The following is a 27,615-nucleotide window of genomic DNA, read 5'->3' as shown; positions in this document are numbered from 1 at the left end:
TGGAATAGATCCCTTTTGGACAAAGTGGATTCACCTGCTGCTGCAGTGACCACAGGTGTGATAACATCTAGAATTGGCATCTGGTGCGATCTCTCCGCTTCCACTCCAAAGAAAGTTACCTGTTTATTCCTATCATGCATTGGTTTTTGGGGTTTTCTTTGAGTAATGATGATCTCTTTAGTAGTCTGTTGGCGCCCTCTCCTGGAGGAATAGTTTGCTTGCTCTTGGACATTCTAAAAGAGAGGTCATGATAGACATTGAGCTTCTGAGCTCAATTGGGGACAGTCATGGGTGATGAATGTTTGCAACCTACTGCGAAGCCTCATACCGCAATATAAGGAACGTCAAATACTAAGAAAGGGCGGCCTATGAAAGAATTACTACTTTCAATAAGTACACTTAAACGGCTAATTGGGAATAGAAAAACTGTAAAAAGCCCTCTGAGAAAGCCCCCCTCTAACCTTTGATAGTAAGCTTTTCTGTAGTCTGCCTGTTGATGTATTTTCCGTTTGAACTGTGCACAACATGAAGAGACGGAACACTGGCGGCTTGTCACAATGCCCCCCGATGACATCACAATAGCGCTGCTGCCTAGAAAACAAGCTGCGCAGAAGAAGTTGTTCTTTGGGTGGGAGGGTGGGCTAGTGGAAGGAGGGGGCAATCTCTTTTTTTCCCGGGTGGTAGGGGGATGACAGGAGAAGGGAAGCGGGTGGTGAGAAAGGTACAGAGGGCAGGGTTTGGGGGCTGGGAAGGAAAGGGAAAAGATTAGGGTTTGGGGATGATGAAAGGGCTTTCTACGGGTAAGGATGGCAAAGGGTGGCAGTGACGGAAAGTCAGGCAACCTGTCCTGTCCGTCTTTTTGTATCGTGAATTGGAAAGACTGCAAGGGGGAGGGGAGTTGCTTGCGCCCTAAAGGAGGAGTTATTCAGATTCATTGCAGTGGGCGGCGGCTGCAAAACGCACCATTCTTCTTGTTTTGGCTCTGCAAAGCAGCCTTTTCAAGGGTTGGCTTGGGTGACAAAATGTCTTGTGTAGGCGTGGGTTTGTCTCCCTCTCGCTCTCTCTCCCTAAGATGTGTCCGGCATAGGCCAGGGTGCCACTCGAGGCCCAAACCAATTCTGGTTATCGCTTCTCGGCCTTTTGGCTAAGATCAAGTGTAGTATCTGTTCTTATCAGTTTAATATCTGATACGTCCCCTATCTGGGGACCATATATTAAATGGATTTTTAGAACAGGGAGATGGAAAAAGAGCTTGCTCTGTCCACTCCACGCATTGACCTGGTATTGCAGTACCTCCAGGAACGGTGCACCCCTTCTTAACCCAGTTTCCAAAAGCAGAACTCAATTCACCTGATTCATATTAGCCCGATTTAATGAATTGGAAGAAAGCATACGTCTTCATATGCACCTCAATTTGGCCCATTCACTTTTCACACTTCCTCCTTTTGTTTTTTATCTTTCACACTTTTGACTTTCTTTATTCATCCAAATAGCAAACTCATCACCACTCAACCTGACCAACTCGGCTATGTCCCCGTGCTGCAGTTCTCTGTCTTATCTAGATCATTTGCAATTGAATGGAATAGATCCCTTTTGGACAAAGTGGATTCACCTGCTACTGCAGTGACCACAGGTGTGATAACATCTAGAATTGGCATCTGGTGCGATCTCTCCGCTTCCACTCCAAAGAAAGTTACCTGTTTATTCCTATCATGCATTGGTTTTTGGGGTTTTCTTTGAGTAATGATGATCTCTTTAGTAGTCTGTTGGCGCCCTCTCCTGGAGGAATAGTTTGCTTGCTCTTGGACATTCTAAAAGAGAGGTCATGATAGACATTGAGCTTCTGAGCTCAATTGGGGACAGTCATGGGTGATGAATGTTTGCAACCTACTGCGAAGCCTCATACCGCAATATAAGGAACGTCAAATACTAAGAAAGGGCGGCCTATGAAAGAATTACTACTTTCAATAAGTACACTTAAACGGCTAATTGGGAATAGAAAAACTGTAAAAAGCCCTCTGAGAAAGCCCCCCTCTAACCTTTGATAGTAAGCTTTTCTGTAGTCTGCCTGTTGATGTATTTTCCGTTTGAACTGTGCACAACATGAAGAGACGGAACACTGGCGGCTTGTCACAATGCCCCCCGATGACATCACAATAGCGCTGCTGCCTAGAAAACAAGCTGCGCAGAAGAAGTTGTTCTTTGGGTGGGAGGGTGGGCTAGTGGAAGGAGGGGGCAATCTCTTTTTTTCCCGGGTGGTAGGGGGATGACAGGAGAAGGGAAGCGGGTGGTGAGAAAGGTACAGAGGGCAGGGTTTGGGGGCTGGGAAGGAAAGGGAAAAGATTAGGGTTTGGGGATGATGAAAGGGCTTTCTACGGGTAAGGATGGCAAAGGGTGGCAGTGACGGAAAGTCAGGCAACCTGTCCTGTCCGTCTTTTTGTATCGTGAATTGGAAAGACTGCAAGGGGGAGGGGAGTTGCTTGCGCCCTAAAGGAGGAGTTATTCAGATTCATTGCAGTGGGCGGCGGCTGCAAAACGCACCATTCTTCTTGTTTTGGCTCTGCAAAGCAGCCTTTTCAAGGGTTGGCTTGGGTGACAAAATGTCTTGTGTAGGCGTGGGTTTGTCTCCCTCTCGCTCTCTCTCCCTAAGATGTGTCCGGCATAGGCCAGGGTGCCACTCGAGGCCCAAACCAATTCTGGTTATCGCTTCTCGGCCTTTTGGCTAAGATCAAGTGTAGTATCTGTTCTTATCAGTTTAATATCTGATACGTCCCCTATCTGGGGACCATATATTAAATGGATTTTTAGAACAGGGAGATGGAAAAAGAGCTTGCTCTGTCCACTCCACGCATTGACCTGGTATTGCAGTACCTCCAGGAACGGTGCACCCCTTCTTAACCCAGTTTCCAAAAGCAGAACTCAATTCACCTGATTCATATTAGCCCGATTTAATGAATTGGAAGAAAGCATACGTCTTCATATGCACCTCAATTTGGCCCATTCACTTTTCACACTTCCTCCTTTTGTTTTTTATCTTTCACACTTTTGACTTTCTTTATTCATCCAAATAGCAAACTCATCACCACTCAACCTGACCAACTCGGCTATGTCCCCGTGCTGCAGTTCTCTGTCTTATCTAGATCATTTGCAATTGAATGGAATAGATCCCTTTTGGACAAAGTGGATTCACCTGCTGCTGCAGTGACCACAGGTGTGATAACATCTAGAATTGGCATCTGGTGCGATCTCTCCGCTTCCACTCCAAAGAAAGTTACCTGTTTATTCCTATCATGCATTGGTTTTTGGGGTTTTCTTTGAGTAATGATGATCTCTTTAGTAGTCTGTTGGCGCCCTCTCCTGGAGGAATAGTTTGCTTGCTCTTGGACATTCTAAAAGAGAGGTCATGATAGACATTGAGCTTCTGAGCTCAATTGGGGACAGTCATGGGTGATGAATGTTTGCAACCTACTGCGAAGCCTCATACCGCAATATAAGGAACGTCAAATACTAAGAAAGGGCGGCCTATGAAAGAATTACTACTTTCAATAAGTACACTTAAACGGCTAATTGGGAATAGAAAAACTGTAAAAAGCCCTCTGAGAAAGCCCCCCTCTAACCTTTGATAGTAAGCTTTTCTGTAGTCTGCCTGTTGATGTATTTTCCGTTTGAACTGTGCACAACATGAAGAGACGGAACACTGCGGCTTGTCACAATGCCCCCCGATGACATCACAATAGCGCTGCTGCCTAGAAAACAAGCTGCGCAGAAGAAGTTGTTCTTTGGGTGGGAGGGTGGGCTAGTGGAAGGAGGGGCAATCTCTTTTTTTCCCGGGTGGTAGGGGGATGACAGGAGAAGGGAAGCGGTGGTGAGAAAGGTACAGAGGGCAGGGTTTGGGGGCTGGAAGGAAAGGGAAAAGATTAGGGTTTGGGGATGATGAAAGGGCTTTCTACGGGTAAGGATGGCAAAGGGTGGCAGTGACGGAAAGTCAGGCAACCTGTCCTGTCCGTCTTTTTGTATCGTGAATTGGAAAGACTGCAAGGGGGAGGGGAGTTGCTTGCGCCCTAAAGGAGGAGTTATTCAGATTCATTGCAGTGGGCGGCGGCTGCAAAACGCACCATTCTTCTTGTTTTGGCTCTGCAAAGCAGCCTTTTCAAGGGTTGGCTTGGGTGACAAAATGTCTTGTGTAGGCGTGGGTTTGTCTCCCTCTCGCTCTCTCTCCCTAAGATGTGTCCGGCATAGGCCAGGGTGCCACTCGAGGCCCAAACCAATTCTGGTTATCGCTTCTCGGCCTTTTGGCTAAGATCAAGTGTAGTATCTGTTCTTATCAGTTTAATATCTGATACGTCCCCTATCTGGGGACCATATATTAAATGGATTTTTAGAACAGGGAGATGGAAAAAGAGCTTGCTCTGTCCACTCCACGCATTGACCTGGTATTGCAGTACCTCCAGGAACGGTGCACCCCTTCTTAACCCAGTTTCCAAAAGCAGAACTCAATTCACCTGATTCATATTAGCCCGATTTAATGAATTGGAAGAAAGCATACGTCATCATATGCACCTCAATTTGGCCCATTCACTTTTCACACTTCCTCCTTTTGTTTTTTATCTTTCACACTTTTGACTTTCTTTATTCATCCAAATAGCAAACTCATCACCACTCAACCTGACCAACTCGGCTATGTCCCCGTGCTGCAGTTCTCTGTCTTATCTAGATCATTTGCAATTGAATGGAATAGATCCCTTTTGGACAAAGTGGATTCACCTGCTGCTGCAGTGACCACAGGTGTGATAACATCTAGAATTGGCATCTGGTGCGATCTCTCCGCTTCCACTCCAAAGAAAGTTACCTGTTTATTCCTATCATGCATTGGTTTTTGGGGTTTTCCTTGAGTAATGATGATCTCTTTAGTAGTCTGTTGGCGCCCTCTCCTGGAGGAATAGTTTGCTTGCTCTTGACATTCTAAAAGAGAGGTCATGATAGACATTGAGCTTCTGAGCTCAATTGGGGACAGTCATGGGTGATGAATGTTTGCAACCTACTGCGAAGCCTCATACCGCAATATAAGGAACGTCAAATACTAAGAAAGGGCGGCCTATGAAAGAATTACTACTTTCAATAAGTACACTTAAACGGCTAATTGGGAATAGAAAAACTGTAAAAGGCCCTCTGAGAAAGCCCCCCTCTAACCTTTGATAGTAAGCTTTTCTGTAGTCTGCCTGTTGATGTATTTTCCGTTTGAACTGTGCACAACATGAAGAGACGGAACACTGGCGGCTTGTCACAATGCCCCCCGATGACATCACAATAGCGCTGCTGCCTAGAAAACAAGCTGCGCAGAAGAAGTTGTTCTTTGGGTGGGAGGGTGGGCTAGTGGAAGGAGGGGGCAATCTCTTTTTTTCCCCGGGTGGTAGGGGGATGACAGGGAAGGGAAGCGGGTGGTGGAGAAAGGTACAGAGGGCAGGGTTTGGGGGCTGGGAAGGGAAAGGGAAAAGATTAGGGTTTGGGGATGATGAAAGGCTTTCTACGGGTAAGGATGGCAAAGGGTGGCAGTGACGGAAAGTCAGGCAACCTGTCCTGTCCGTCTTTTTGTATCGAGAATTGGAAAGACTGCAAGGGGGAGGGGAGTTGCTTGCGCCCTAAAGGAGGAGTTATTCAGATTCATTGCAGTGGGCGGCGGCTGCAAAAACGCACCATTCTTCTTGTTTTGGCTCTGCAAAGCAGCCTTTTCAAGGGTTGGCTTGGGTGACAAAATGTCTTGTGTAGGCGTGGGTTTGTCTCCCTCTCGCTCTCTCTCCCTAAGATGTGTCCGCATAGGCCAGGGTGCCACTCGAGGCCCAAACCAATTCTGGTTATCGCTTCTCGGCCTTTTGGCTAAGATCAAGTGTAGTATCTGTTCTTATCAGTTTAATATCTGATACGTCCCCTATCTGGGGACCATATATTAAATGGATTTTTAGAACAGGGAGATGGAAAAGAGCTTGCTCTGTCCACTCCACGCATTGACCTGGTATTGCAGTACCTCCAGGAACGGTGCACCCCGTCTTAACCCAGGTTTCCAAAAGCAGAACTATAATTCACCTGATTCATATTAGCCCGATTTAATGAATTGGAAGAAGCATACGTCTTCATATGCACCTCAATTTGGCCCATTCACTTTTCACACTTCTCCTTTTGTTTTTTATCTTTCACACTTTTGACTTTCTTTATTCATCCAAATAGCAAACTCATCACCACTCAACCTGACCAACTCGGCTATGTCCCCGTGCTGCAGTTCTCTGTCTTATCTAGATCATTTGCAATTGAATGGAATAGATCCCTTTTGGACAAAGTGGATTCCACCTGCTGCTGCAGTGACCACAGGTGTGATAACATCTAGAATTGGCATCTGGTGCGATCTCTCCGCTTACCACTCCAAAGAAAGTTACCTGTTTATTCCTATCATGCATTGGTTTTTGGGGTTTCTTTGAGTAATGATGATCTCTTTAGTAGTCTGTTGGCGCCCTCTCCTGGAGGAATAGTTTGCTTGCTCTTGGACATTCTAAAAGAGAGGTCATGATAGACATTGAGCTTCTGAGCTCAATTGGGGACAGTCATGGGTGATGAATGTTTGCAACCTACTGCGAAGCCTCATACCGCAATATAAGGAACGTCAAATACTAAGAAAGGGCGGCCCTATGAAGAATTACTACTTTCAATAGTACACTTAAACGGCTAATTGGGAATAGAAAAACTGTAAAAAGCCCTCTGAGAAAGCCCCCCTCTAACCTTTGATAGTAAGCTTTTCTGTAGTCTGCCTGTTGATGTATTTCCGTTTGAACTGTGCACAACATGAAGAGACGGAAACACTGGCGGCTTGTCACAATGCCCCCCGATGACATCACAATAGCGCTGCTGCCTAGAAAAACAAGCTGCGCAGAAGAAGTTGTTCTTTGGGTGGGAGGGTGGGCTAGTGGAAGGAGGGGGCAATCTCTTTTTTTCCCGGGTGGTAGGGGGATGACAGGAGAAGGGAAGCGGGTGGTGAGAAAGGTACAGAGGGCAGGGTTTGGGGGGCTGGGAAGGAAAGGGAAAAGATTAGGGTTTGGGGATGATGAAAGGGCTTTCTACGGGTAAGGATGGCAAAGGGTGGCAGTGACGGAAAGTCAGGCAACCTGTCCTGTCCGTCTTTTTGTATCGTGAATTGGAAAGACTGCAAGGGGGAGGGGAGTTGCTTGCGCCCTAAAGGAGGAGTTATTCAGATTCATTGCAGTGGGCGGCGGCTGCAAAACGCACCATTCTTCTTGTTTTGGCTCTGCAAAGCAGCCTTTTCAAGGGTTGGCTTGGGTGACAAAATGTCTTGTGTAGGCGTGGGTTTGTCTCCCTCTCGCTCTCTCTCCCTAAGATGTGTCCGGCATAGGCCAGGGTGCCACTCGAGGCCCAAACCAATTCTGGTTATCGCTTCTCGGCCTTTTGGCTAAGATCAAGTGTAGTATCTGTTCTTATCAGTTTAATATCTGATACGTCCCCTATCTGGGGACCATATATTAAATGGATTTTTAGAACAGGGAGATGGAAAAAGAGCTTGCTCTGTCCACTCCACGCATTGACCTGGTATTGCAGTACCTCCAGGAACGGTGCACCCCTTCTTAACCCAGTTTCCAAAAGCAGAACTCAATTCACCTGATTCATATTAGCCCGATTTAATGAATTGGAAGAAAGCATACGTCTTCATATGCACCTCAATTTGGCCCATTCACTTTTCACACTTCCTCCTTTTGTTTTTTATCTTTCACACTTTTGACTTTCTTTATTCATCCAAATAGCAAACTCATCACCACTCAACCTGACCAACTCGGCTATGTCCCCGTGCTGCAGTTCTCTGTCTTATCTAGATCATTTGCAATTGAATGGAATAGATCCCTTTTGGACAAAGTGGATTCACCTGCTGCTGCAGTGACCACAGGTGTGATAACATCTAGAATTGGCATCTGGTGCGATCTCTCCGCTTCCACTCCAAAGAAAGTTACCTGTTTATTCCTATCATGCATTGGTTTTTGGGGTTTTCTTTGAGTAATGATGATCTCTTTAGTAGTCTGTTGGCGCCCTCTCCTGGAGGAATAGTTTGCTTGCTCTTGGACATTCTAAAAGAGAGGTCATGATAGACATTGAGCTTCTGAGCTCAATTGGGGACAGTCATGGGTGATGAATGTTTGCAACCTACTGCGAAGCCTCATACCGCAATATAAGGAACGTCAAATACTAAGAAAGGGCGGCCTATGAAAGAATTACTACTTTCAATAAGTACACTTAAACGGCTAATTGGGAATAGAAAAACTGTAAAAAGCCCTCTGAGAAAGCCCCCCTCTAACCTTTGATAGTAAGCTTTTCTGTAGTCTGCCTGTTGATGTATTTTCCGTTTGAACTGTGCACAACATGAAGAGACGGAACACTGGCGGCTTGTCACAATGCCCCCCGATGACATCACAATAGCGCTGCTGCCTAGAAAACAAGCTGCGCAGAAGAAGTTGTTCTTTGGGTGGGAGGGTGGGCTAGTGGAAGGAGGGGGCAATCTCTTTTTTTCCCGGGTGGTAGGGGGATGACAGGAGAAGGGAAGCGGGTGGTGAGAAAGGTACAGAGGGCAGGGTTTGGGGGCTGGGAAGGAAAGGGAAAAGATTAGGGTTTGGGGATGATGAAAGGGCTTTCTACGGGTAAGGATGGCAAAGGGTGGCAGTGACGGAAAGTCAGGCAACCTGTCCTGTCCGTCTTTTTGTATCGTGAATTGGAAAGACTGCAAGGGGGAGGGGAGTTGCTTGCGCCCTAAAGGAGGAGTTATTCAGATTCATTGCAGTGGGCGGCGGCTGCAAAACGCACCATTCTTCTTGTTTTGGCTCTGCAAAGCAGCCTTTTCAAGGGTTGGCTTGGGTGACAAAATGTCTTGTGTAGGCGTGGGTTTGTCTCCCTCTCGCTCTCTCTCCCTAAGATGTGTCCGGCATAGGCCAGGGTGCCACTCGAGGCCCAAACCAATTCTGGTTATCGCTTCTCGGCCTTTTGGCTAAGATCAAGTGTAGTATCTGTTCTTATCAGTTTAATATCTGATACGTCCCCTATCTGGGGACCATATATTAAATGGATTTTTAGAACAGGGAGATGGAAAAAGAGCTTGCTCTGTCCACTCCACGCATTGACCTGGTATTGCAGTACCTCCAGGAACGGTGCACCCCTTCTTAACCCAGTTTCCAAAAGCAGAACTCAATTCACCTGATTCATATTAGCCCGATTTAATGAATTGGAAGAAAGCATACGTCTTCATATGCACCTCAATTTGGCCCATTCACTTTTCACACTTCCTCCTTTTGTTTTTTATCTTTCACACTTTTGACTTTCTTTATTCATCCAAATAGCAAACTCATCACCACTCAACCTGACCAACTCGGCTATGTCCCCGTGCTGCAGTTCTCTGTCTTATCTAGATCATTTGCAATTGAATGGAATAGATCCCTTTTGGACAAAGTGGATTCACCTGCTGCTGCAGTGACCACAGGTGTGATAACATCTAGAATTGGCATCTGGTGCGATCTCTCCGCTTCCACTCCAAAGAAAGTTACCTGTTTATTCCTATCATGCATTGGTTTTTGGGGTTTTCTTTGAGTAATGATGATCTCTTTAGTAGTCTGTTGGCGCCCTCTCCTGGAGGAATAGTTTGCTTGCTCTTGGACATTCTAAAAGAGAGGTCATGATAGACATTGAGCTTCTGAGCTCAATTGGGGACAGTCATGGGTGATGAATGTTTGCAACCTACTGCGAAGCCTCATACCGCAATATAAGGAACGTCAAATACTAAGAAAGGGCGGCCTATGAAAGAATTACTACTTTCAATAAGTACACTTAAACGGCTAATTGGGAATAGAAAAACTGTAAAAAGCCCTCTGAGAAAGCCCCCCTCTAACCTTTGATAGTAAGCTTTTCTGTAGTCTGCCTGTTGATGTATTTTCCGTTTGAACTGTGCACAACATGAAGAGACGGAACACTGGCGGCTTGTCACAATGCCCCCCGATGACATCACAATAGCGCTGCTGCCTAGAAAACAAGCTGCGCAGAAGAAGTTGTTCTTTGGGTGGGAGGGTGGGCTAGTGGAAGGAGGGGGCAATCTCTTTTTTTCCCGGGTGGTAGGGGGATGACAGGAGAAGGGAAGCGGGTGGTGAGAAAGGTACAGAGGGCAGGGTTTGGGGGCTGGGAAGGAAAGGGAAAAGATTAGGGTTTGGGGATGATGAAAGGGCTTTCTACGGGTAAGGATGGCAAAGGGTGGCAGTGACGGAAAGTCAGGCAACCTGTCCTGTCCGTCTTTTTGTATCGTGAATTGGAAAGACTGCAAGGGGGAGGGGAGTTGCTTGCGCCCTAAAGGAGGAGTTATTCAGATTCATTGCAGTGGGCGGCGGCTGCAAAACGCACCATTCTTCTTGTTTTGGCTCTGCAAAGCAGCCTTTTCAAGGGTTGGCTTGGGTGACAAAATGTCTTGTGTAGGCGTGGGTTTGTCTCCCTCTCGCTCTCTCTCCCTAAGATGTGTCCGGCATAGGCCAGGGTGCCACTCGAGGCCCAAACCAATTCTGGTTATCGCTTCTCGGCCTTTTGGCTAAGATCAAGTGTAGTATCTGTTCTTATCAGTTTAATATCTGATACGTCCCCTATCTGGGGACCATATATTAAATGGATTTTTAGAACAGGGAGATGGAAAAAGAGCTTGCTCTGTCCACTCCACGCATTGACCTGGTATTGCAGTACCTCCAGGAACGGTGCACCCCTTCTTAACCCAGTTTCCAAAAGCAGAACTCAATTCACCTGATTCATATTAGCCCGATTTAATGAATTGGAAGAAAGCATACGTCTTCATATGCACCTCAATTTGGCCCATTCACTTTTCACACTTCCTCCTTTTGTTTTTTATCTTTCACACTTTTGACTTTCTTTATTCATCCAAATAGCAAACTCATCACCACTCAACCTGACCAACTCGGCTATGTCCCCGTGCTGCAGTTCTCTGTCTTATCTAGATCATTTGCAATTGAATGGAATAGATCCCTTTTGGACAAAGTGGATTCACCTGCTGCTGCAGTGACCACAGGTGTGATAACATCTAGAATTGGCATCTGGTGCGATCTCTCCGCTTCCACTCCAAAGAAAGTTACCTGTTTATTCCTATCATGCATTGGTTTTTGGGGTTTTCTTTGAGTAATGATGATCTCTTTAGTAGTCTGTTGGCGCCCTCTCCTGGAGGAATAGTTTGCTTGCTCTTGGACATTCTAAAAGAGAGGTCATGATAGACATTGAGCTTCTGAGCTCAATTGGGGACAGTCATGGGTGATGAATGTTTGCAACCTACTGCGAAGCCTCATACCGCAATATAAGGAACGTCAAATACTAAGAAAGGGCGGCCTATGAAAGAATTACTACTTTCAATAAGTACACTTAAACGGCTAATTGGGAATAGAAAAACTGTAAAAAGCCCTCTGAGAAAGCCCCCCTCTAACCTTTGATAGTAAGCTTTTCTGTAGTCTGCCTGTTGATGTATTTTCCGTTTGAACTGTGCACAACATGAAGAGACGGAACACTGGCGGCTTGTCACAATGCCCCCCGATGACATCACAATAGCGCTGCTGCCTAGAAAACAAGCTGCGCAGAAGAAGTTGTTCTTTGGGTGGGAGGGTGGGCTAGTGGAAGGAGGGGGCAATCTCTTTTTTTCCCGGGTGGTAGGGGGATGACAGGAGAAGGGAAGCGGGTGGTGAGAAAGGTACAGAGGGCAGGGTTTGGGGGCTGGGAAGGAAAGGGAAAAGATTAGGGTTTGGGGATGATGAAAGGGCTTTCTACGGGTAAGGATGGCAAAGGGTGGCAGTGACGGAAAGTCAGGCAACCTGTCCTGTCCGTCTTTTTGTATCGTGAATTGGAAAGACTGCAAGGGGGAGGGGAGTTGCTTGCGCCCTAAAGGAGGAGTTATTCAGATTCATTGCAGTGGGCGGCGGCTGCAAAACGCACCATTCTTCTTGTTTTGGCTCTGCAAAGCAGCCTTTTCAAGGGTTGGCTTGGGTGACAAAATGTCTTGTGTAGGCGTGGGTTTGTCTCCCTCTCGCTCTCTCTCCCTAAGATGTGTCCGGCATAGGCCAGGGTGCCACTCGAGGCCCAAACCAATTCTGGTTATCGCTTCTCGGCCTTTTGGCTAAGATCAAGTGTAGTATCTGTTCTTATCAGTTTAATATCTGATACGTCCCCTATCTGGGGACCATATATTAAATGGATTTTTAGAACAGGGAGATGGAAAAAGAGCTTGCTCTGTCCACTCCACGCATTGACCTGGTATTGCAGTACCTCCAGGAACGGTGCACCCCTTCTTAACCCAGTTTCCAAAAGCAGAACTCAATTCACCTGATTCATATTAGCCCGATTTAATGAATTGGAAGAAAGCATACGTCTTCATATGCACCTCAATTTGGCCCATTCACTTTTCACACTTCCTCCTTTTGTTTTTTATCTTTCACACTTTTGACTTTCTTTATTCATCCAAATAGCAAACTCATCACCACTCAACCTGACCAACTCGGCTATGTCCCCGTGCTGCAGTTCTCTGTCTTATCTAGATCATTTGCAATTGAATGGAATAGATCCCTTTTGGACAAAGTGGATTCACCTGCTGCTGCAGTGACCACAGGTGTGATAACATCTAGAATTGGCATCTGGTGCGATCTCTCCGCTTCCACTCCAAAGAAAGTTACCTGTTTATTCCTATCATGCATTGGTTTTTGGGGTTTTCTTTGAGTAATGATGATCTCTTTAGTAGTCTGTTGGCGCCCTCTCCTGGAGGAATAGTTTGCTTGCTCTTGGACATTCTAAAAGAGAGGTCATGATAGACATTGAGCTTCTGAGCTCAATTGGGGACAGTCATGGGTGATGAATGTTTGCAACCTACTGCGAAGCCTCATACCGCAATATAAGGAACGTCAAATACTAAGAAAGGGCGGCCTATGAAAGAATTACTACTTTCAATAAGTACACTTAAACGGCTAATTGGGAATAGAAAAACTGTAAAAAGCCCTCTGAGAAAGCCCCCCTCTAACCTTTGATAGTAAGCTTTTCTGTAGTCTGCCTGTTGATGTATTTTCCGTTTGAACTGTGCACAACATGAAGAGACGGAACACTGGCGGCTTGTCACAATGCCCCCCGATGACATCACAATAGCGCTGCTGCCTAGAAAACAAGCTGCGCAGAAGAAGTTGTTCTTTGGGTGGGAGGGTGGGCTAGTGGAAGGAGGGGGCAATCTCTTTTTTTCCCGGGTGGTAGGGGGATGACAGGAGAAGGGAAGCGGGTGGTGAGAAAGGTACAGAGGGCAGGGTTTGGGGGCTGGGAAGGAAAGGGAAAAGATTAGGGTTTGGGGATGATGAAAGGGCTTTCTACGGGTAAGGATGGCAAAGGGTGGCAGTGACGGAAAGTCAGGCAACCTGTCCTGTCCGTCTTTTTGTATCGTGAATTGGAAAGACTGCAAGGGGGAGGGGAGTTGCTTGCGCCCTAAAGGAGGAGTTATTCAGATTCATTGCAGTGGGCGGCGGCTGCAAAACGCACCATTCTTCTTGTTTTGGCTCTGCAAAGCAGCCTTTTCAAGGGTTGGCTTGGGTGACAAAATGTCTTGTGTAGGCGTGGGTTTGTCTCCCTCTCGCTCTCTCTCCCTAAGATGTGTCCGGCATAGGCCAGGGTGCCACTCGAGGCCCAAACCAATTCTGGTTATCGCTTCTCGGCCTTTTGGCTAAGATCAAGTGTAGTATCTGTTCTTATCAGTTTAATATCTGATACGTCCCCTATCTGGGGACCATATATTAAATGGATTTTTAGAACAGGGAGATGGAAAAAGAGCTTGCTCTGTCCACTCCACGCATTGACCTGGTATTGCAGTACCTCCAGGAACGGTGCACCCCTTCTTAACCCAGTTTCCAAAAGCAGAACTCAATTCACCTGATTCATATTAGCCCGATTTAATGAATTGGAAGAAAGCATACGTCTTCATATGCACCTCAATTTGGCCCATTCACTTTTCACACTTCCTCCTTTTGTTTTTTATCTTTCACACTTTTGACTTTCTTTATTCATCCAAATAGCAAACTCATCACCACTCAACCTGACCAACTCGGCTATGTCCCCGTGCTGCAGTTCTCTGTCTTATCTAGATCATTTGCAATTGAATGGAATAGATCCCTTTTGGACAAAGTGGATTCACCTGCTGCTGCAGTGACCACAGGTGTGATAACATCTAGAATTGGCATCTGGTGCGATCTCTCCGCTTCCACTCCAAAGAAAGTTACCTGTTTATTCCTATCATGCATTGGTTTTTGGGGTTTTCTTTGAGTAATGATGATCTCTTTAGTAGTCTGTTGGCGCCCTCTCCTGGAGGAATAGTTTGCTTGCTCTTGGACATTCTAAAAGAGAGGTCATGATAGACATTGAGCTTCTGAGCTCAATTGGGGACAGTCATGGGTGATGAATGTTTGCAACCTACTGCGAAGCCTCATACCGCAATATAAGGAACGTCAAATACTAAGAAAGGGCGGCCTATGAAAGAATTACTACTTTCAATAAGTACACTTAAACGGCTAATTGGGAATAGAAAAACTGTAAAAAGCCCTCTGAGAAAGCCCCCCTCTAACCTTTGATAGTAAGCTTTTCTGTAGTCTGCCTGTTGATGTATTTTCCGTTTGAACTGTGCACAACATGAAGAGACGGAACACTGGCGGCTTGTCACAATGCCCCCCGATGACATCACAATAGCGCTGCTGCCTAGAAAACAAGCTGCGCAGAAGAAGTTGTTCTTTGGGTGGGAGGGTGGGCTAGTGGAAGGAGGGGGCAATCTCTTTTTTTCCCGGGTGGTAGGGGGATGACAGGAGAAGGGAAGCGGGTGGTGAGAAAGGTACAGAGGGCAGGGTTTGGGGGCTGGGAAGGAAAGGGAAAAGATTAGGGTTTGGGGATGATGAAAGGGCTTTCTACGGGTAAGGATGGCAAAGGGTGGCAGTGACGGAAAGTCAGGCAACCTGTCCTGTCCGTCTTTTTGTATCGTGAATTGGAAAGACTGCAAGGGGGAGGGGAGTTGCTTGCGCCCTAAAGGAGGAGTTATTCAGATTCATTGCAGTGGGCGGCGGCTGCAAAACGCACCATTCTTCTTGTTTTGGCTCTGCAAAGCAGCCTTTTCAAGGGTTGGCTTGGGTGACAAAATGTCTTGTGTAGGCGTGGGTTTGTCTCCCTCTCGCTCTCTCTCCCTAAGATGTGTCCGGCATAGGCCAGGGTGCCACTCGAGGCCCAAACCAATTCTGGTTATCGCTTCTCGGCCTTTTGGCTAAGATCAAGTGTAGTATCTGTTCTTATCAGTTTAATATCTGATACGTCCCCTATCTGGGGACCATATATTAAATGGATTTTTAGAACAGGGAGATGGAAAAAGAGCTTGCTCTGTCCACTCCACGCATTGACCTGGTATTGCAGTACCTCCAGGAACGGTGCACCCCTTCTTAACCCAGTTTCCAAAAGCAGAACTCAATTCACCTGATTCATATTAGCCCGATTTAATGAATTGGAAGAAAGCATACGTCTTCATATGCACCTCAATTTGGCCCATTCACTTTTCACACTTCCTCCTTTTGTTTTTTATCTTTCACACTTTTGACTTTCTTTATTCATCCAAATAGCAAACTCATCACCACTCAACCTGACCAACTCGGCTATGTCCCCGTGCTGCAGTTCTCTGTCTTATCTAGATCATTTGCAATTGAATGGAATAGATCCCTTTTGGACAAAGTGGATTCACCTGCTGCTGCAGTGACCACAGGTGTGATAACATCTAGAATTGGCATCTGGTGCGATCTCTCCGCTTCCACTCCAAAGAAAGTTACCTGTTTATTCCTATCATGCATTGGTTTTTGGGGTTTTCTTTGAGTAATGATGATCTCTTTAGTAGTCTGTTGGCGCCCTCTCCTGGAGGAATAGTTTGCTTGCTCTTGGACATTCTAAAAGAGAGGTCATGATAGACATTGAGCTTCTGAGCTCAATTGGGGACAGTCATGGGTGATGAATGTTTGCAACCTACTGCGAAGCCTCATACCGCAATATAAGGAACGTCAAATACTAAGAAAGGGCGGCCTATGAAAGAATTACTACTTTCAATAAGTACACTTAAACGGCTAATTGGGAATAGAAAAACTGTAAAAAGCCCTCTGAGAAAGCCCCCCTCTAACCTTTGATAGTAAGCTTTTCTGTAGTCTGCCTGTTGATGTATTTTCCGTTTGAACTGTGCACAACATGAAGAGACGGAACACTGGCGGCTTGTCACAATGCCCCCCGATGACATCACAATAGCGCTGCTGCCTAGAAAACAAGCTGCGCAGAAGAAGTTGTTCTTTGGGTGGGAGGGTGGGCTAGTGGAAGGAGGGGGCAATCTCTTTTTTTCCCGGGTGGTAGGGGGATGACAGGAGAAGGGAAGCGGGTGGTGAGAAAGGTACAGAGGGCAGGGTTTGGGGGCTGGGAAGGAAAGGGAAAAGATTAGGGTTTGGGGATGATGAAAGGGCTTTCTACGGGTAAGGATGGCAAAGGGTGGCAGTGACGGAAAGTCAGGCAACCTGTCCTGTCCGTCTTTTTGTATCGTGAATTGGAAAGACTGCAAGGGGGAGGGGAGTTGCTTGCGCCCTAAAGGAGGAGTTATTCAGATTCATTGCAGTGGGCGGCGGCTGCAAAACGCACCATTCTTCTTGTTTTGGCTCTGCAAAGCAGCCTTTTCAAGGGTTGGCTTGGGTGACAAAATGTCTTGTGTAGGCGTGGGTTTGTCTCCCTCTCGCTCTCTCTCCCTAAGATGTGTCCGGCATAGGCCAGGGTGCCACTCGAGGCCCAAACCAATTCTGGTTATCGCTTCTCGGCCTTTTGGCTAAGATCAAGTGTAGTATCTGTTCTTATCAGTTTAATATCTGATACGTCCCCTATCTGGGGACCATATATTAAATGGATTTTTAGAACAGGGAGATGGAAAAAGAGCTTGCTCTGTCCACTCCACGCATTGACCTGGTATTGCAGTACCTCCAGGAACGGTGCACCCCTTCTTAACCCAGTTTCCAAAAGCAGAACTCAATTCACCTGATTCATATTAGCCCGATTTAATGAATTGGAAGAAAGCATACGTCTTCATATGCACCTCAATTTGGCCCATTCACTTTTCACACTTCCTCCTTTTGTTTTTTATCTTTCACACTTTTGACTTTCTTTATTCATCCAAATAGCAAACTCATCACCACTCAACCTGACCAACTCGGCTATGTCCCCGTGCTGCAGTTCTCTGTCTTATCTAGATCATTTGCAATTGAATGGAATAGATCCCTTTTGGACAAAGTGGATTCACCTGCTGCTGCAGTGACCACAGGTGTGATAACATCTAGAATTGGCATCTGGTGCGATCTCTCCGCTTCCACTCCAAAGAAAGTTACCTGTTTATTCCTATCATGCATTGGTTTTTGGGGTTTTCTTTGAGTAATGATGATCTCTTTAGTAGTCTGTTGGCGCCCTCTCCTGGAGGAATAGTTTGCTTGCTCTTGGACATTCTAAAAGAGAGGTCATGATAGACATTGAGCTTCTGAGCTCAATTGGGGACAGTCATGGGTGATGAATGTTTGCAACCTACTGCGAAGCCTCATACCGCAATATAAGGAACGTCAAATACTAAGAAAGGGCGGCCTATGAAAGAATTACTACTTTCAATAAGTACACTTAAACGGCTAATTGGGAATAGAAAAACTGTAAAAAGCCCTCTGAGAAAGCCCCCCTCTAACCTTTGATAGTAAGCTTTTCTGTAGTCTGCCTGTTGATGTATTTTCCGTTTGAACTGTGCACAACATGAAGAGACGGAACACTGGCGGCTTGTCACAATGCCCCCCGATGACATCACAATAGCGCTGCTGCCTAGAAAACAAGCTGCGCAGAAGAAGTTGTTCTTTGGGTGGGAGGGTGGGCTAGTGGAAGGAGGGGGCAATCTCTTTTTTTCCCGGGTGGTAGGGGGATGACAGGAGAAGGGAAGCGGGTGGTGAGAAAGGTACAGAGGGCAGGGTTTGGGGGCTGGGAAGGAAAGGGAAAAGATTAGGGTTTGGGGATGATGAAAGGGCTTTCTACGGGTAAGGATGGCAAAGGGTGGCAGTGACGGAAAGTCAGGCAACCTGTCCTGTCCGTCTTTTTGTATCGTGAATTGGAAAGACTGCAAGGGGGAGGGGAGTTGCTTGCGCCCTAAAGGAGGAGTTATTCAGATTCATTGCAGTGGGCGGCGGCTGCAAAACGCACCATTCTTCTTGTTTTGGCTCTGCAAAGCAGCCTTTTCAAGGGTTGGCTTGGGTGACAAAATGTCTTGTGTAGGCGTGGGTTTGTCTCCCTCTCGCTCTCTCTCCCTAAGATGTGTCCGGCATAGGCCAGGGTGCCACTCGAGGCCCAAACCAATTCTGGTTATCGCTTCTCGGCCTTTTGGCTAAGATCAAGTGTAGTATCTGTTCTTATCAGTTTAATATCTGATACGTCCCCTATCTGGGGACCATATATTAAATGGATTTTTAGAACAGGGAGATGGAAAAAGAGCTTGCTCTGTCCACTCCACGCATTGACCTGGTATTGCAGTACCTCCAGGAACGGTGCACCCCTTCTTAACCCAGTTTCCAAAAGCAGAACTCAATTCACCTGATTCATATTAGCCCGATTTAATGAATTGGAAGAAAGCATACGTCTTCATATGCACCTCAATTTGGCCCATTCACTTTTCACACTTCCTCCTTTTGTTTTTTATCTTTCACACTTTTGACTTTCTTTATTCATCCAAATAGCAAACTCATCACCACTCAACCTGACCAACTCGGCTATGTCCCCGTGCTGCAGTTCTCTGTCTTATCTAGATCATTTGCAATTGAATGGAATAGATCCCTTTTGGACAAAGTGGATTCACCTGCTGCTGCAGTGACCACAGGTGTGATAACATCTAGAATTGGCATCTGGTGCGATCTCTCCGCTTCCACTCCAAAGAAAGTTACCTGTTTATTCCTATCATGCATTGGTTTTTGGGGTTTTCTTTGAGTAATGATGATCTCTTTAGTAGTCTGTTGGCGCCCTCTCCTGGAGGAATAGTTTGCTTGCTCTTGGACATTCTAAAAGAGAGGTCATGATAGACATTGAGCTTCTGAGCTCAATTGGGGACAGTCATGGGTGATGAATGTTTGCAACCTACTGCGAAGCCTCATACCGCAATATAAGGAACGTCAAATACTAAGAAAGGGCGGCCTATGAAAGAATTACTACTTTCAATAAGTACACTTAAACGGCTAATTGGGAATAGAAAAACTGTAAAAAGCCCTCTGAGAAAGCCCCCCTCTAACCTTTGATAGTAAGCTTTTCTGTAGTCTGCCTGTTGATGTATTTTCCGTTTGAACTGTGCACAACATGAAGAGACGGAACACTGGCGGCTTGTCACAATGCCCCCCGATGACATCACAATAGCGCTGCTGCCTAGAAAACAAGCTGCGCAGAAGAAGTTGTTCTTTGGGTGGGAGGGTGGGCTAGTGGAAGGAGGGGGCAATCTCTTTTTTTCCCGGGTGGTAGGGGGATGACAGGAGAAGGGAAGCGGGTGGTGAGAAAGGTACAGAGGGCAGGGTTTGGGGGCTGGGAAGGAAAGGGAAAAGATTAGGGTTTGGGGATGATGAAAGGGCTTTCTACGGGTAAGGATGGCAAAGGGTGGCAGTGACGGAAAGTCAGGCAACCTGTCCTGTCCGTCTTTTTGTATCGTGAATTGGAAAGACTGCAAGGGGGAGGGGAGTTGCTTGCGCCCTAAAGGAGGAGTTATTCAGATTCATTGCAGTGGGCGGCGGCTGCAAAACGCACCATTCTTCTTGTTTTGGCTCTGCAAAGCAGCCTTTTCAAGGGTTGGCTTGGGTGACAAAATGTCTTGTGTAGGCGTGGGTTTGTCTCCCTCTCGCTCTCTCTCCCTAAGATGTGTCCGGCATAGGCCAGGGTGCCACTCGAGGCCCAAACCAATTCTGGTTATCGCTTCTCGGCCTTTTGGCTAAGATCAAGTGTAGTGTTGTTCGAAGAGGTGGTTTAAGCTCCAGGCCACCTTAGTACAATGATACAATGCACACTGGAAGGTTGCGCTTGCTAGTACTCTGGGTGGACAGTATATTCATCTAGAGGAAAACATGGCCCTACCAGGATCGAGGCTATTAGACTGAGTAAGGGTGGGGGGCTATGGTACAACGTGCCCCAGGACTGACGACCCTGGAGTGAGTCTGAGCTTGCTGGCTTGGGACCCCGGCAAGCCTTGGGCTCTGTAGCACACCGTACCTTGCCTTTTCATACTTTTTGAGCATATTACCCTATCCCGGCCTTCTGGCTAGGAAGGGAAATTTTTATAATCCCGGTCGGAGGTCTGGTCAGCTTTGGGCTGAGAAACCAACACCCGATTGGAGGTCTGGGTCAGCTTCGGCTGAGAAACCAACACCCGGTTGGAGGTCTGGGTCAGCTTCGGCTGAGAAACCAACACCCGGTTGGAGGTCCGGTTAGCCTTGGGCTGAGAAACCAACACCGGTTGACGGTCCGGGCAGTTTCGGCTGCGAAACCAACAACTAGTAGCTCTCTACTCCACTTGGGTAAGATGCCTGGGTGGACGCTGGGAGCAACGACAAGGCTCAACCAGGCTTCGGCTTGGGGGAGCACCGAAGATCCCTGACCCTTGCTGTGGCCTTCTGGCTCGGAGGGACGGGGTTGATTTTTGGGGACCCTCTCCTCACGGTGGGGTCCACACGAATCCTAGCCTTTGCACTGTTTTTGGTGTGACTTCGGTCATGCATTTTTTGTGGTGCTTTGGAAAGCTTCATTAAATCAAAAATCTGTTCTTATCAGTTTAATATCTGATACGTCCCCTATCTGGGGACCATATATTAAATGGATTTTTAGAACAGGGAGATGGAAAAAGAGCTTGCTCTGTCCACTCCACGCATTGACCTGGTATTGCAGTACCTCCAGGAACGGTGCACCCCTTCTTAACCCAGTTTCCAAAAGCAGAACTCAATTCACCTGATTCATATTAGCCCGATTTAATGAATTGGAAGAAAGCATACGTCTTCATATGCACCTCAATTTGGCCCATTCACTTTTCACACTTCCTCCTTTTGTTTTTTATCTTTCACACTTTTGACTTTCTTTATTCATCCAAATAGCAAACTCATCACCACTCAACCTGACCAACTCGGCTATGTCCCCGTGCTGCAGTTCTCTGTCTTATCTAGATCATTTGCAATTGAATGGAATAGATCCCTTTTGGACAAAGTGGATTCACCTGCTGCTGCAGTGACCACAGGTGTGATAACATCTAGAATTGGCATCTGGTGCGATCTCTCCGCTTCCACTCCAAAGAAAGTTACCTGTTTATTCCTATCATGCATTGGTTTTTGGGGTTTTCTTTGAGTAATGATGATCTCTTTAGTAGTCTGTTGGCGCCCTCTCCTGGAGGAATAGTTTGCTTGCTCTTGGACATTCTAAAAGAGAGGTCATGATAGACATTGAGCTTCTGAGCTCAATTGGGGACAGTCATGGGTGATGAATGTTTGCAACCTACTGCGAAGCCTCATACCGCAATATAAGGAACGTCAAATACTAAGAAAGGGCGGCCTATGAAAGAATTACTACTTTCAATAAGTACACTTAAACGGCTAATTGGGAATAGAAAAACTGTAAAAAGCCCTCTGAGAAAGCCCCCCTCTAACCTTTGATAGTAAGCTTTTCTGTAGTCTGCCTGTTGATGTATTTTCCGTTTGAACTGTGCACAACATGAAGAGACGGAACACTGGCGGCTTGTCACAATGCCCCCCGATGACATCACAATAGCGCTGCTGCCTAGAAAACAAGCTGCGCAGAAGAAGTTGTTCTTTGGGTGGGAGGGTGGGCTAGTGGAAGGAGGGGGCAATCTCTTTTTTTCCCGGGTGGTAGGGGGATGACAGGAGAAGGGAAGCGGGGTGGTGAGAAAGGTACAGAGGGCAGGGTTTGGGGGCTGGGAAGGAAAGGGAAAAGATTAGGGTTTGGGGATGATGAAAGGGCTTTCTACGGGTAAGGATGGCAAAGGGTGGCAGTGACGGAAAGTCAGGCAACCTGTCCTGTCCGTCTTTTTGTATCGTGAATTGGAAAGACTGCAAGGGGGAGGGGAGTTGCTTGCGCCCTAAAGGAGGAGTTATTCAGATTCATTGCAGTGGGCGGCGGCTGCAAAACGCACCATTCTTCTTGTTTTGGCTCTGCAAAGCAGCCTTTTCAAGGGTTGGCTTGGGTGACAAAATGTCTTGTGTAGGCGTGGGTTTGTCTCCCTCTCGCTCTCTCTCCCTAAGATGTGTCCGGCATAGGCCAGGGTGCCACTCGAGGCCCAAACCAATTCTGGTTATCGCTTCTCGGCCTTTTGGCTAAGATCAAGTGTAGTATCTGTTCTTATCAGTTTAATATCTGATACGTCCCCTATCTGGGGACCATATATTAAATGGATTTTTAGAACAGGGAGATGGAAAAAGAGCTTGCTCTGTCCACTCCACGCATTGACCTGGTATTGCAGTACCTCCAGGAACGGTGCACCCCTTCTTAACCCAGTTTCCAAAAGCAGAACTCAATTCACCTGATTCATATTAGCCCGATTTAATGAATTGGAAGAAAGCATACGTCTTCATATGCACCTCAATTTGGCCCATTCACTTTTCACACTTCCTCCTTTTGTTTTTTATCTTTCACACTTTTGACTTTCTTTATTCATCCAAATAGCAAACTCATCACCACTCAACCTGACCAACTCGGCTATGTCCCCGTGCTGCAGTTCTCTGTCTTATCTAGATCATTTGCAATTGAATGGAATAGATCCCTTTTGGACAAAGTGGATTCACCTGCTGCTGCAGTGACCACAGGTGTGATAACATCTAGAATTGGCATCTGGTGCGATCTCTCCGCTTCCACTCCAAAGAAAGTTACCTGTTTATTCCTATCATGCATTGGTTTTTGGGGTTTTCTTTGAGTAATGATGATCTCTTTAGTAGTCTGTTGGCGCCCTCTCCTGGAGGAATAGTTTGCTTGCTCTTGGACATTCTAAAAGAGAGGTCATGATAGACATTGAGCTTCTGAGCTCAATTGGGGACAGTCATGGGTGATGAATGTTTGCAACCTACTGCGAAGCCTCATACCGCAATATAAGGAACGTCAAATACTAAGAAAGGGCGGCCTATGAAAGAATTACTACTTTCAATAAGTACACTTAAACGGCTAATTGGGAATAGAAAAACTGTAAAAAGCCCTCTGAGAAAGCCCCCCTCTAACCTTTGATAGTAAGCTTTTCTGTAGTCTGCCTGTTGATGTATTTTCCGTTTGAACTGTGCACAACATGAAGAGACGGAACACTGGCGGCTTGTCACAATGCCCCCCGATGACATCACAATAGCGCTGCTGCCTAGAAAACAAGCTGCGCAGAAGAAGTTGTTCTTTGGGTGGGAGGGTGGGCTAGTGGAAGGAGGGGGCAATCTCTTTTTTTCCCGGGTGGTAGGGGGATGACAGGAGAAGGGAAGCGGGTGGTGAGAAAGGTACAGAGGGCAGGGTTTGGGGGCTGGGAAGGAAAGGGAAAAGATTAGGGTTTGGGGATGATGAAAGGGCTTTCTACGGGTAAGGATGGCAAAGGGTGGCAGTGACGGAAAGTCAGGCAACCTGTCCTGTCCGTCTTTTTGTATCGTGAATTGGAAAGACTGCAAGGGGGAGGGGAGTTGCTTGCGCCCTAAAGGAGGAGTTATTCAGATTCATTGCAGTGGGCGGCGGCTGCAAAACGCACCATTCTTCTTGTTTTGGCTCTGCAAAGCAGCCTTTTCAAGGGTTGGCTTGGGTGACAAAATGTCTTGTGTAGGCGTGGGTTTGTCTCCCTCTCGCTCTCTCTCCCTAAGATGTGTCCGGCATAGGCCAGGGTGCCACTCGAGGCCCAAACCAATTCTGGTTATCGCTTCTCGGCCTTTTGGCTAAGATCAAGTGTAGTATCTGTTCTTATCAGTTTAATATCTGATACGTCCCCTATCTGGGGACCATATATTAAATGGATTTTTAGAACAGGGAGATGGAAAAAGAGCTTGCTCTGTCCACTCCACGCATTGACCTGGTATTGCAGTACCTCCAGGAACGGTGCACCCCTTCTTAACCCAGTTTCCAAAAGCAGAACTCAATTCACCTGATTCATATTAGCCCGATTTAATGAATTGGAAGAAAGCATACGTCTTCATATGCACCTCAACTTGGCCCATTCACTTTTCACACTTCCTCCTTTTGTTTTTTATCTTTCACACTTTTGACTTTCTTTATTCATCCAAATAGCAAACTCATCACCACTCAACCTGACCAACTCGGCTATGTCCCCGTGCTGCAGTTCTCTGTCTTATCTAGATCATTTGCAATTGAATGGAATAGATCCCTTTTGGACAAAGTGGATTCACCTGCTGCTGCAGTGACCACAGGTGTGATAACATCTAGAATTGGCATCTGGTGCGATCTCTCCGCTTCCACTCCAAAGAAAGTTACCTGTTTATTCCTATCATGCATTGGTTTTTGGGGTTTTCTTTGAGTAATGATGATCTCTTTAGTAGTCTGTTGGCGCCCTCTCCTGGAGGAATAGTTTGCTTGCTCTTGGACATTCTAAAAGAGAGGTCATGATAGACATTGAGCTTCTGAGCTCAATTGGGGACAGTCATGGGTGATGAATGTTTGCAACCTACTGCGAAGCCTCATACCGCAATATAAGGAACGTCAAATACTAAGAAAGGGCGGCCTATGAAAGAATTACTACTTTCAATAAGTACACTTAAACGGCTAATTGGGAATAGAAAAACTGTAAAAAGCCCTCTGAGAAAGCCCCCCTCTAACCTTTGATAGTAAGCTTTTCTGTAGTCTGCCTGTTGATGTATTTTCCGTTTGAACTGTGCACAACATGAAGAGACGGAACACTGGCGGCTTGTCACAATGCCCCCCGATGACATCACAATAGCGCTGCTGCCTAGAAAACAAGCTGCGCAGAAGAAGTTGTTCTTTGGGTGGGAGGGTGGGCTAGTGGAAGGAGGGGGCAATCTCTTTTTTTCCCGGGTGGTAGGGGGATGACAGGAGAAGGGAAGCGGGTGGTGAGAAAGGTACAGAGGGCAGGGTTTGGGGGCTGGGAAGGAAAGGGAAAAGATTAGGGTTTGGGGATGATGAAAGGGCTTTCTACGGGTAAGGATGGCAAAGGGTGGCAGTGACGGAAAGTCAGGCAACCTGTCCTGTCCGTCTTTTTGTATCGTGAATTGGAAAGACTGCAAGGGGGAGGGGAGTTGCTTGCGCCCTAAAGGAGGAGTTATTCAGATTCATTGCAGTGGGCGGCGGCTGCAAAACGCACCATTCTTCTTGTTTTGGCTCTGCAAAGCAGCCTTTTCAAGGGTTGGCTTGGGTGACAAAATGTCTTGTGTAGGCGTGGGTTTGTCTCCCTCTCGCTCTCTCTCCCTAAGATGTGTCCGGCATAGGCCAGGGTGCCACTCGAGGCCCAAACCAATTCTGGTTATCGCTTCTCGGCCTTTTGGCTAAGATCAAGTGTAGTATCTGTTCTTATCAGAACAAACTGAGCTAGCTACACTTGACGAGAGACGATCAGGGAGACAAGCTCCGAAGCCCAGCCGAGACCGGAAGAGGGAGATCGGACGGAAGAAGAGCTTGGAAGAAAGAAGCAAGAAGACGAAGGCTCGGAGAAGACTTGGGGAGACCAGAGGAACTTCGAGGAGGAACACAGCGGGAGAAGACACCCGGAGAAGAATCCAAGATCCAGCTCCGGGAACTCAAGCAGGAACCAGCCATGGCAAGCAAGCCAGAGAAGGCAGCCAAGAAGGCTCAGGACCCAGGGACCTCCAGGAAGGCTCATCCAGAGGCTTCTTCGGCCCAAGAGGCCCCTACCTCCGACGCCAGCCAGCCGGAGGGAGCCCGGACGCCGCCTGAAAAGGCTCCAACCCTGGAGCCTTGGATGCGGCAGACGGTCGCCCTGAAGCTAAAGGCGGTGGATGGTAGGTTGCCGGACATGTCCAGCGACGTGTTCTGCAAGAAGATGATTCTGGATCAGGGCTTCTCCAGGGCGGAAACCCTGAGTGTCCAGACCTTCATGACTGGCATTTTTCTGGTAACCTTTGCCACGGTGAATGCCTGCAGGAGATACTGGGAGGCGATGAACGCAGCGATGCCGGACTCCCCTTTTCATTCTTTTTTAGGATCCTGTCCTATACAGAGGGATGAGAAGAGGATCACGGTCTCCATGCGGAACCCGCACACCCCAGGAAGAGACATCTCCACGTTCCTGGGACGTCTCTGCACAGTGGTGAGGGAACCATCCCACATCCTTAACGGCAACGGATTCTGGACGGGTAAGTGGTCAGTAACCGTTCGACTCTACAGGGAACCAGCATCCGAGGATGGTCTCCAGCACCTGCCCCCGACATTCTCTCTGGGAAACTCCTTTGGTCTCATCTACTACCCGGACATGCCACACAACTGCAGGAAATGTGGCGGGAAAGGGCATTCGATGAAGACCTGCAAGGAGGACGCCTGCAGGGTTTGCCGGGTGACGGGACACAGCTCCAAGGACTGCCCAAAGAAGAAGACTTGCAACCTATGTGGACAGGCGGACCACCTTTACAAGGACTGCCCACAGCGGGAGAAATCCTGGGCAAGGGTTGCCGCGGTGACCCAGTATCGGGTAGTCACAGCTTCGTCGACCAAGGCAGCTACGACCAAGGCCACAGAGGCCAAGGACAAGGCGGCCAAGAACACGGCGACCGTGGCTCCAGCCGATGCCCCAGCAGCCACGGAGTCCAGGAAAAAGAAGGGTAAAAAAACTGTTGCCCCCTCCCTGGTCCCCCCCCCTGTCACCCCTGTCCAAACCCCTCCCCCCCGGCCAACCCCACTGAGGATTCCACTACCTCCACCTCATTTCCCTACTCCTCAGTCGGTCTCCTCACCCCCCCCCAAAGCCCACTCTCCCTCCCCAGACCATGAGAGCAGAGGGCCTCAGCACTCTTGCACTTTTCACCGAGGAGGATTTTCCAGCTCTTGTCTCCTCAGGTACAGGCCAAAGGAAAAGGAAGGTGGAAGATAGTCCTGTCGCAGAACCTTCCAAGCTGTTCATTGTGGATCCCAATCCACCCCAGGAAGAGGAGGATGGCCTCCTCCCAGAACCGGACGTGTTGGAGCAGATGGTGGAGTCCCTTGTGGCCGAAGAAGAAATGGAGGAGTCGGAAGCCACTGAGGCACCATCCCTGCTCGATCAGCTAGAAGAAGAGGGTCTGCTTGAGATACCCTTACCAGCAGGTGCCAAAGAGGAAGAACCGCCCGACCGGAGTGGTAACTAAGGCACACCGCCTGCGCTAACTTTCTCTTTCCTCCAATGACTGCTAACATTAACATCTTTTCCATTAATGTTAGGAGCATCAGAGACAAGTTCCGACGTCAGACAATTTTTGCGTTCCTTAACACTCAGTCTAGTGATGTATTTTTCCTGCAGGAATGCTCCCTTCCCTCCTCTAGGTCCTTCAACCA

General features: G+C 47.4%; 15 non-coding genes and 1 pseudogene across 15 annotated transcripts; all 16 read left to right on the top strand.

Moving 5' to 3' along the window:
• The first annotated feature begins 1,124 nt into the window (after positions 1 to 1,124).
• LOC142267326 (U2 spliceosomal RNA) lies at positions 1,125 to 1,315 on the top strand. Its single transcript, XR_012733238.1, has one exon. It is a non-coding gene; the product is annotated as a U2 spliceosomal RNA (small nuclear RNA).
• Positions 1,316 to 2,702: 1,387 nt separating this feature from the next.
• Positions 2,703 to 2,893, top strand: LOC142267325 (U2 spliceosomal RNA). Its single transcript, XR_012733237.1, has one exon. It is a non-coding gene; the product is annotated as a U2 spliceosomal RNA (small nuclear RNA).
• A 1,383-nt stretch (positions 2,894 to 4,276) lies between these two features.
• LOC142267324 (U2 spliceosomal RNA) lies at positions 4,277 to 4,467 on the top strand. The gene has a single exon (XR_012733236.1). It is a non-coding gene; the product is annotated as a U2 spliceosomal RNA (small nuclear RNA).
• Positions 4,468 to 5,854: 1,387 nt separating this feature from the next.
• On the top strand, positions 5,855 to 6,044 carry LOC142267258 (U2 spliceosomal RNA). The gene has a single exon (XR_012733181.1). It is a non-coding gene; the product is annotated as a U2 spliceosomal RNA (small nuclear RNA).
• A 1,389-nt stretch (positions 6,045 to 7,433) lies between these two features.
• LOC142267323 (U2 spliceosomal RNA) lies at positions 7,434 to 7,624 on the top strand. Its single transcript, XR_012733235.1, has one exon. It is a non-coding gene; the product is annotated as a U2 spliceosomal RNA (small nuclear RNA).
• A 1,387-nt stretch (positions 7,625 to 9,011) lies between these two features.
• On the top strand, positions 9,012 to 9,202 carry LOC142267322 (U2 spliceosomal RNA). Its single transcript, XR_012733234.1, has one exon. It is a non-coding gene; the product is annotated as a U2 spliceosomal RNA (small nuclear RNA).
• A 1,387-nt stretch (positions 9,203 to 10,589) lies between these two features.
• Positions 10,590 to 10,780, top strand: LOC142267319 (U2 spliceosomal RNA). Its single transcript, XR_012733232.1, has one exon. It is a non-coding gene; the product is annotated as a U2 spliceosomal RNA (small nuclear RNA).
• A 1,387-nt stretch (positions 10,781 to 12,167) lies between these two features.
• Positions 12,168 to 12,358, top strand: LOC142267318 (U2 spliceosomal RNA). Its single transcript, XR_012733231.1, has one exon. It is a non-coding gene; the product is annotated as a U2 spliceosomal RNA (small nuclear RNA).
• A 1,387-nt stretch (positions 12,359 to 13,745) lies between these two features.
• Positions 13,746 to 13,936, top strand: LOC142267317 (U2 spliceosomal RNA). The gene has a single exon (XR_012733230.1). It is a non-coding gene; the product is annotated as a U2 spliceosomal RNA (small nuclear RNA).
• Positions 13,937 to 15,323: 1,387 nt separating this feature from the next.
• Positions 15,324 to 15,514, top strand: LOC142267316 (U2 spliceosomal RNA). The gene has a single exon (XR_012733229.1). It is a non-coding gene; the product is annotated as a U2 spliceosomal RNA (small nuclear RNA).
• A 1,387-nt stretch (positions 15,515 to 16,901) lies between these two features.
• On the top strand, positions 16,902 to 17,092 carry LOC142267315 (U2 spliceosomal RNA). The gene has a single exon (XR_012733228.1). It is a non-coding gene; the product is annotated as a U2 spliceosomal RNA (small nuclear RNA).
• Positions 17,093 to 18,479: 1,387 nt separating this feature from the next.
• On the top strand, positions 18,480 to 18,670 carry LOC142267314 (U2 spliceosomal RNA). Its single transcript, XR_012733227.1, has one exon. It is a non-coding gene; the product is annotated as a U2 spliceosomal RNA (small nuclear RNA).
• Positions 18,671 to 20,859: 2,189 nt separating this feature from the next.
• LOC142267263 (U2 spliceosomal RNA) lies at positions 20,860 to 21,052 on the top strand. The gene has a single exon (XR_012733186.1). It is a non-coding gene; the product is annotated as a U2 spliceosomal RNA (small nuclear RNA).
• Positions 21,053 to 22,440: 1,388 nt separating this feature from the next.
• On the top strand, positions 22,441 to 22,631 carry LOC142267313 (U2 spliceosomal RNA). Its single transcript, XR_012733226.1, has one exon. It is a non-coding gene; the product is annotated as a U2 spliceosomal RNA (small nuclear RNA).
• Positions 22,632 to 24,018: 1,387 nt separating this feature from the next.
• On the top strand, positions 24,019 to 24,209 carry LOC142267312 (U2 spliceosomal RNA). Its single transcript, XR_012733225.1, has one exon. It is a non-coding gene; the product is annotated as a U2 spliceosomal RNA (small nuclear RNA).
• Positions 24,210 to 25,596: 1,387 nt separating this feature from the next.
• Positions 25,597 to 25,686, top strand: LOC142267272 (U2 spliceosomal RNA; annotated as a pseudogene).
• The last annotated feature ends 1,929 nt before the right edge of the window (positions 25,687 to 27,615 follow it).

Source organism: Anomaloglossus baeobatrachus, unplaced genomic scaffold (assembly GCF_048569485.1).
Source record: "Anomaloglossus baeobatrachus isolate aAnoBae1 unplaced genomic scaffold, aAnoBae1.hap1 Scaffold_2942, whole genome shotgun sequence".
Lineage (NCBI taxonomy): Eukaryota > Metazoa > Chordata > Amphibia > Anura > Aromobatidae > Anomaloglossus > Anomaloglossus baeobatrachus.
The sequence above is the reverse complement of the archived record's forward strand: the minus strand, read 5'-3'. Positions and strand labels throughout refer to the sequence as shown.